The sequence below is a fragment of the Scyliorhinus canicula genome, chromosome 10 (genome assembly GCF_902713615.1).
Source record: "Scyliorhinus canicula chromosome 10, sScyCan1.1, whole genome shotgun sequence".
Classification (NCBI taxonomy): domain Eukaryota; kingdom Metazoa; phylum Chordata; class Chondrichthyes; order Carcharhiniformes; family Scyliorhinidae; genus Scyliorhinus; species Scyliorhinus canicula.
In genome coordinates this window covers 181246191-181255128 of record NC_052155.1, presented here as the reverse complement: position 1 = coordinate 181255128, position 8938 = coordinate 181246191, and the positions used below count along the sequence as shown (strand labels likewise).

At 52.7% G+C, this 8938-nt stretch overlaps 1 pseudogene; it reads right to left on the bottom strand.

Annotated features, from left to right (window-relative positions):
• Positions 1-480: 480 nt before the first annotated feature.
• LOC119972974 lies at positions 481-632 on the bottom strand (annotated as a pseudogene).
• Positions 633-8938: the final 8306 nt, after the last annotated feature.

The window sequence follows — 8938 nt, the reverse complement described above, 5'->3', positions numbered from 1 at the left end:
ATCCACCTAACCTGCACATCTTTGGACTGTGGGAGGAAACCGGAGCACCCGGAGGAAACCCACGCACACACGGGGAGAACGTGCAGACTCCACACAGACAGTGACCCAAGCCGGAAATCAAACCTGGGACCCTGGAGCTGTGAAGCAATTGTGCTAACCACACTGCTACCGTGTTGCCCACCGCAATGCTACCGTGCTGCCCATTGACTTCCTTGACCATTGACCCCTCTTTGAATCAACTGACTCCATGGCTCCCTGGATCTGTACGGTGAGAGGACCTCCATGAAGCTGGCAGCCTCCCCACATGCAGTGTCTAGTCGATGCCTGTAGGGCATTCTTAAGATATCCTCTAATTATTTAAATAATTTCAAGTTACATTTTTTTTATAGAAGGGAGGAAAATAATGGGACTGGATAGTTGCTGGGTTGGAGAAAATACTACATAATTGTAGGGTAGGCATTCTATTTTTAAATTCATAAATCAGGGGGAATTTCAACACAGTCCCTCACTACCACAATTCCGCATTTGGGGGCATCGCAGGCGACAGGCAGCACACTCGAAGTGCAATGGGCTAGCCCCGTCCTGGGCGAACCACCTTTTAGATCACGGTTTCACCCTTGCCAGGTAAGTATTATTCCAATTTAAATTGATGGCAGTAGGGAAAGTTGAGATGGACCAGGCACTTTTCAGGTCGCAAAATAACTCTTGGGTCCATTTGTGAAGATGGAAAGGCGGGGGGGTGGGGGGGGGGCTTGATTCTCCGCAGCCCCACGCCCAAAATCGTGTTTGGCGCTGGGGCGGAGAATCAATCTATACGCGGAAATCCGCCCATGCGGATTGACAGAGGACCCCCCCCCTCCAGCGATTCTCCAGGCAAAACTGGCCGAGGTCCCAACGGTGTTGTTGAGCGGCCGGGGCAGCGATCGGTCAGTTCGGATCCGCGGGCACGCGCCATCTCAGGGGGGCCTACATTTTCGATGTCGGTCCGCTGGCTGAGTCCGCCATTGCATTCTGCGCGGCCGCTCCAGGCCGCCACCGTGCGCATGCACGGACTCCCGACCGGAAGTGCAGGGGCCCGTATCCGTAGCCAGAGCTGCGAGCACACCAGGGCCATGTCAGCCCTCTGCAGGTAGGAGGATACCTCTTGACTTTTTTAAGGAAAGTCAAGAGTGAAATGCCAGAGTTTTTACGACAGTGTGGGAGACATAGCCCCATTTCTGGAGAATCCAGCCCATGATATCTCAGAGATTTGAGCAACAGGTAAAGCTGGCCATTTTACACTTCTGCTATCCAGCAGCAACACAAGTGTTAGTTTCTAGTAACAGGATGCTGTCAGCAAGTCACAAAGGCATGTCAAAAAGAGTAGTATGTTCTATGAGTTTCAATGTTAGTGCAATGCCAGGTACGTAGGCTGTACATCCTGTGGTGATATGCATCACTATAAATACACAAGGGGTTAATGCAAATACACGTAGACTAGATAGACACTAGAGGGAGCACCAGAGACATGACACACAGACATTCAACCAATAGGCCAGTAAGAAATGGACACGACCAATGGGCATTCACGATACACACAGAGGTGACAGGAGGGCATTACACCAACCCACATAAAAGGACACAGCACACATGATCTTTCTCTTTCCAGTGGAGACACTCAGTGAGTACACAGGGTTGATTTGAAACACATCACACCCACCGCGTGGATTGTAGCAGACTGGTTCATCAGTCTGAGTAGCTATAGCAGGATTAACAGGAGAGTCGAATCCAAGTAGGAGAATTGTTAACAGTTTAATAAATGTGTTAAAGCTATCTCCAAGTCTGAACCTTTCTTTGTCAGAGTGCACATCAAGGAAGCAGCTTATGCTAAGTCAAGAGCATAACAAAACACATCCCAACAACTGGAGGATCGTATCAAAACAGCCTGTCACAATAGGCAGAGGACTAACTGAACTAGCCAATGCTAGCAAAACTCAACATAATTTCTAACATTAGATGTGATTCTTGGATTAGAATTAGAACAGTACAGCACAGAACAGGCCCTTCGGCCCTCGATGTTGTGCCGAGCAATGATCACCCTACTCAAACCCACGTATCCACCCTATACCCGTAACCCAACAACCCCCCCCTTAACCTTACTTTTTAGGACACTACGGGCAATTTAGCATGGCCAATCCACCTAACCCGCACATCTTTGGACTGTGGGAGGAAACCGGAGCACCCGGAGGAAACCCACGCACACACGGGGAGGACGTGCAGACTCCACACAGACAGTGACCCAGCCGGTAATCGAACCTGGGACCCTGGAGCTGTGAAGCATTTATGCTAACCACCATGCTACCGTGCTGCCCCATGCTACCATTCTGCGATTACATTGCAGATATTGAACAAGTGCAAGGTTTTAAAAATTCATTCACAGGATATGACAACAATTATTGTCCATCCCTAATTGCCTTTGAGCTGACTTCATGAACGGCTGCAGTGCATGTGGTGAAGGTACACCCACTGTGCTCAGCGCCGGCCCTAGGGTTGCTGGCGCCCCGGGCAAGCTGAACTTCGGCGCACTTAGGGGGGGGGTCTGAGGGGGGGAGGGGGGCCTGAGGGGGGGAGGGGGCCTGAGGGGGAGGGGGGCCTGAGGGGGGGGGCCGAGGGGGTGGGGGCCGAGGGGGGGGGGGGCGAGGGGAGGGGAGGGGGCGAGGGGGGGGCCGAGGGGCCGAGGGGGGGGGCCGAGGGGGGGGGGGACCCGAGGCGGGGCGGGCGGACCCGAGGCGGGGCGGGCGGACCGAGGCGAGGCGGGCGGACCCGAGGCGAGGCGGGCGGACCCGAGGCGGGGCGGGCGGACCCGAGGCGGGGCGGGCGGACCCGAGGCGAGGCGGGCGGACCGAGGCGAGGCGGGCGGACCCGAGGCGGGGCGGGCGTACCGAGGCGGGGCGGGCGTACCCGAGGCGGGGGGGGCGGACCCGAGGGGGGGGGGGGCAGACCCGAGGCGAGGCGGGCGGACCCGAGGCGGGGCGGGCGGACCCGAGGTGAGGCGGGCGGACCCGAGGCGAGGCGGGCGGACCCGAGGCGAGGCGGGCGGACCCGAGGCGGGGCGGGCGGACCCGAGGCGGGGCGGGCGGACCCGAGGCGGGGCGGGCGGACCCGAGGCGAGGCGGGCGGACCCGAGGCGGGGCGGGCGGACCCGAGGCGGGGCGGGCGGACCCGAGGCGGGGCGGGCGGACCCGAGGCGGGGCGGGCGGACCCGAGGCGGGGCGGGCGGACCCGAGGCGGGGCGGGCGGACCCGAGGCGGGGCGGGCGGACCCGAGGCGGGGCGGGCGGACCCGAGGCGGGGGGGGCGGACCCGAGGCGGGGGGGGGCGGACCCGAGGGGGGGTGGCGGACCCGAGAGGGGGGGGGCGGACCCGAGAGGGGGGGGCGGACCCGAGAGGGGGGGGGGCGGACCGAGGGGGCAGACCGCGGGGGAGGGCGGCCACCGCGCATGCGCTGGTTGGCACCGGCCCAACTGCGCATGCGCGGGACCCGAGTCTCTGGCGCCTCCTAGCACATGGCGCCCCGGGCTACTGCCCGAGTTGCCGGTGCCTTGAGCCGGCCCTGACTGTGCTGTTAGGGAGGCAATTCTAGGATTTTGACCGAGTGACAGTGAAGGAACAGGGATATATTTCCAAGTCAGGATGGTGAATGACTTGGAGGGGAACCTCTAGGCGGTGGTATTCCCATGTGTCTGTTTCCCTTCTAGATGGTAGCGATCATAGGTTTGGAAGGTGCAGTCTAACGAGCCTTGGTGAGGTCCTGCAGTACATCTTGTAGATGGTACACACTGCTGCCACTGTACATCAGTGGTGGAAGGAGTGAAGTTTGTGGATGGGGCACCGATCAAGTAGGCTGCTTTCTCCTGGGTGATGTTGTGCTTCTTGAGGGTTGTTGGAGCTGCACTCACCCAGGCAAGGGAAAGATGCCAGGACACGGTTTCAAAGAAGAGCAGGGAAGTTAGCCCTGATGTCCTGGCCAATATTTATCCCTCAATCAACATCACCAAGAAAAAAAGAATATCTGATCATTATCACATTGTTGTTTGTGGGGTCTTGCTGTGCGAAAATTAGTTGCTGCATTTTATCCATCAGCGACAACACGCCAAATGTACTTGATAGGCTGCAAAGTGCTTCAAGGCATCTTGTAAGTTGCCATGCAAATATTTATTTGTGTAAAACTTTTTAAAAATAAATTTAGTGTACCCAATTCATTTTTTCCAATTAAGGGGCAATTTAGAGTGGCCAATCCACCTACCCTGCACATCTTTCAGAGATTCAGGGGCCTCACGGTAGCATGGTGGTTAGCATCAATGCTTCACAGCTCCAGGGTCCCAGGTTCGATTCCCGGCTGGGTCACTGTCTGTGTGGAGTCTGCACGTCCTCCCCGTGTGTGCGTGGGTTTCCTCCGGGTGCTCCGGTTTCCTCCCACAGTCCAAAGATGTGCGGGTTAGGTGGATTGGCCATGCTAAATTGCCCGTAGTGTAAGGTTAATTGGGGGGATTGTTGGGTTACGGGTATACTGGTTACGTGAGTTTGAGTAGGGTGATCATTGCTCGGCACAACATTGAGGGCCGAAGGGCCTGTTCTGTGCTGTACTGTTCTATCTATCTATCTATCTATCTTTGGGTTGTGGGGGCGAGACCCACTCAAACACGGGGAGAATGTGCAAGCTCCACACGGACAGTGACCCGGGGCCGGGATCGAACCTGGAACCTCGGCGTCGTGAGGCAGCAGGGTTAACCCACTGCACCACCGTGCTGCCCTCCATTTGTGTAATACTTAACGTTGCACAGGAACATTTTGTCTGTATGGTTACAAGAGGTGCTGGTGAAGCCGGACAGTCAAGTGCCCTGAAATGTGTGTGATTTCTTGAAATTTAATTCCCTTATTTTATTTCTCACAATATTTGTTTACCTTTCTCTCTGACTGGATGAGTGAGGCAAGTTCATTGAAGTGAAGAGGTGCCTTGTGCGCCGGTCAGACTGTTGTGTTAAATGAAGGCTTTGTACGGAGAAAGTGAATGATCCGTCCATAACCCACACTTGTTTTCTTCTTTGCATATTTTTAACTGGACAGTAATGTGCTTTACTAAACCTGAGGCTCTCGAATTGCCTCCCCACACCTCAACAACTTGTTTTTTTCCTTTAAGACACCACTTCGTACCAGTCTCCTCCTCCTTTCAATTCCACTCGTGCCCCTGTTGCAATCCTAGGCCGGTGATCTGCTTTAATATTTTGGCCCTCCTGCTCTTCTGCCACCAGCTGTTCAGGTGAAGACGGCTGAGATCAACCTGGGCCTCTGACCTTCGCTCCCATGGCCCCACCACAAGCCCCAAATAAGCTCAGGTGCTCATTGCCCAGAACGTTGTAAAGCCCCCTGAACTGTGTAACAGGTGTGTTCAAAAATATACCCCGTTGGAGCGGAATATGAAGCCCTCTCAGAATAGTCAAGTTCCACACAGAATGAGGCAGTTGTTCTTCCACCAGGATCTGGCCGTTTGAAGATCAAAGGCTGAGCACTTGGTGGCATTGAGGAAAGAAGGAAATGCTTTTTTTCTAAATGGATTCAAAGGGGATGGAGATGCATCCTGGAATTTACACAGAACAGGAGATGTCACTTCAGATCCCCCTATACGACTGGCCCCTACATTCGGTTCCACCACAACTCCGGGGCGGTTCACGCGATAACACCCAAAAAACAAATTCCTGCCCCAAAGGCTCCCTCAACCCAAACTTGGCAACGTTGGCTTCCTTCAGCAGACAGAGAAAGAAATCGTGGCAAATTCTGAAATTAAAAACTGAGAATAACAAGATGGAGGGCAGTGAGAATGGACATCGTGGAGGCACTGGACAGCCTTTCTGAGACTCAGGGCTGGGGCCAGAGGACAGGGGAATTGTAAGTGTTACACCCTTATTCAAAAGAGGCTGCAGAGGTAAGTGCTGCAACCACCGGCCAGTCTGCCGAACCTCAATGGTGAGGAAGCTTCTAGAAACGATAATTCAGACCAGAATTAATATCACTGGGACAAAAGTGGGGCTAATTAGGGGACGTCAGCATGCATATGTTCAGGATAAACTATGTTTGACTAACTTGCTGGAGTCTTTTGAAGAGGTGGCCAATGCTACTGCTTCATTTGTTAACATTTCTGGAACTCCATGCCTAATAGCAATGTGGGAGCATCTCCACAACATAGTCCACAGCGGTTAAAGTTAAAAAAGGGTTCACCCCACCTTCTCATGGGCAACTAGGGAAGGGCAATAAACACTGGACTTGCCAGCGATGATCACGTCCCGAGAATGAATGGAAAAATATTCCCTGGGGCACCGAGTTCCATATTCTCAGAACTCAATGGAATTTTCCCAGGCATGCGGGATCGGACTTGAGTTAATTCCGATATCCCAACGTCATCAGGTCAGTCCATTGACACATCCCCAGCTCTGGACGATCTACCTCAGGATCCCACTCACAATCGTTAATTGACTAACCCCAGGAAGGTCTTCTGGACAGGTGAACTGACAATCAGTGTAGGGTCACGACCTGGAACTGCTTTGACCTCGCGGTTATTTTTCAAGGGGGCAATATCCCGCTCTCTTGATTGCAAAACCCAACTAGTTGAGAACTTAAAATTAATAAAGAGTAATTCTATATTCCCTCTCATTGATATTGGGCTGAAGCGTCTGTACTGGACAATTATTTTTTTTTTAATTTTAGAGTACCAAATTCATTTTTTCCAATTAACAGCCAATTTTAGCATGGCCAATCCAGCTAGCTTGCACATCTTTGGGGTTGTGGGGGTGAAACCCACTGGTAGAATGTGCAAACTCCACACGGACAGTGACCCAGAGCCGGGATCGAACCTGGGACCTCAGCGCCGTGAGGCAGCAGGGCTATTAATTCTTTTTTAATGCACGCATCCCTTCCCATAGCAATGGAATTCCATTACACATCCTGACCGAAATTTTAGTCTTGTGCAAGATTTGGTGGCCCAGAAAATGGGCTACCTTGTGCCCAGCCTATTAAGTGTCCACATCAAAGAATTATAGAATCCCTACAGTTCACAGGGAGACCACTTTGCCCATCGAGTCTGCACTGATCCTTTGAAAGAACATCCTACCTCGGCCCATGCCTCCACGTTATCCCTGCACTCCAGTACTTCCACCTCACCTTTTGCACACTAGGGGGCAATTTAGCATGGTCAACCCACCTAACTTGCACATATTTGGACTGTGGGAGGAAACCGGAGCACCCGGAGGAAACCCACGCAGACACGGGGAGAAAGTGCAAACTCCACACAGTCACCCGGAGCCGGGATTGAACAGGGTCCCTGGCGCTGTGAGGCAGCAGAGGTAACCACTGTGCTGCCCAAATTGGTGAGCAGAAAACGTGTGCACACTCCTAGTTGGACGTGTACAACTCACCATATTAGGTGAGGACAAACAAGATATGTTAATTCTTTACCCATATCCAAAGTTCCCTTGCATATGCAAATAAAGGGTCTAAAATCTGTTTCGGATCATAGAATTAACAGTGCACAAGGAGGCCACTCAGCCCATTAAGTCTGCACCATCTCTTGGAAAGAGCACCCCACTTTCCTCAAGAATGGATTGTCCAGTGGCAGCCGCACACCATTGCCAGCTACATCGAGGTAAGCAAATCTCGCATTGCCTGTGACGCAGATGCTAAATAACTTACCTGAATGCAGCCCGTTTTTCCTGGCCTCACTACCAACTCAATAATCAATAATCTTTATTAGTGTCACAAGTAAGCTGACATTAACACTGCAATGAAGTTACTGTGAAAATCCCCTAGTTGCCGCACTCCGGCACCGGTTCGGCTACACTGAGGGAGAATTCAGAATGTTCAATCAACCGAACCAGCATGGCTTTTGGGACTTGTGGGAGGAAACCGGAGCACCTGGAGGAAACCCACGCAGTCATAGGGAGAACGTGCAGACTCCACACTGACAGTGACCCAAGCTGGGAATCAAACACAGGTCCCTGGTGCCATGAAGCAACAGTGCTAACCACTGTTCTAAAGTGCCGCCAATACCATTCACACCAACATTCCAGGACCATGTGCCTTGCCTCCCCAGCCCCAACTCTGGCCCCGAACCCTACTAATCTAACATCTCCTGCGGCCCCACAAGCCCAAACCCTGACTTAAGAACAGCATAGGGCAATTCAGCTCCTCAAACCCATTCTACCAGTCAGAGCTCTCATGGTTGATGGATATATCCATCAACTCCATTTACCTGCCTCAGCTCCGTATCTCTGACTGACCTTACCCAACAAACATCTATCAATCTTAGCCGAAAAGTTCCAATTTTACCCACATTCGCCATCGAGAAGGTAAATCTTTAAGCAACAGACCTGCACCACAACAAACATGCACCAACAACAAACCTACACCACCAACAAACCTGAACTAACAACAATTCTGCACCAACAACAAACCTTCACCACCAACAGACCTGCACCAACAATAAACCTGCAACAACAAACCTGCACCACCAACAAACCTGCACCACCAACAAAGCTGCACCAACAACAAACCTGCACCACCAACAAACCTGCTCCAACAACAAACCTGCACCAACAACAAAGCTGCACCAACAACAAACCTGCACCAACAACAAACCTGCACCAACAACAAACCTGGGTCAACAACCAACCTGCACCAACAACAAACCTGCACCAGAACAAACCTGCACCAACAACAAACCTGCACCAGAACAAACCTGCACCAATAACAAAGCTGCACCAACAACAGACCTGCACCAACAACAAAGCTGCACCAACAACAAACCTACAGCAACATCAAAACTGGATCACCAACAAACCTGCACCAACAACAACCCTGCACCAACAAACCTGCAACAACAACAACCCTGCACCAACAACAAAGCTGCA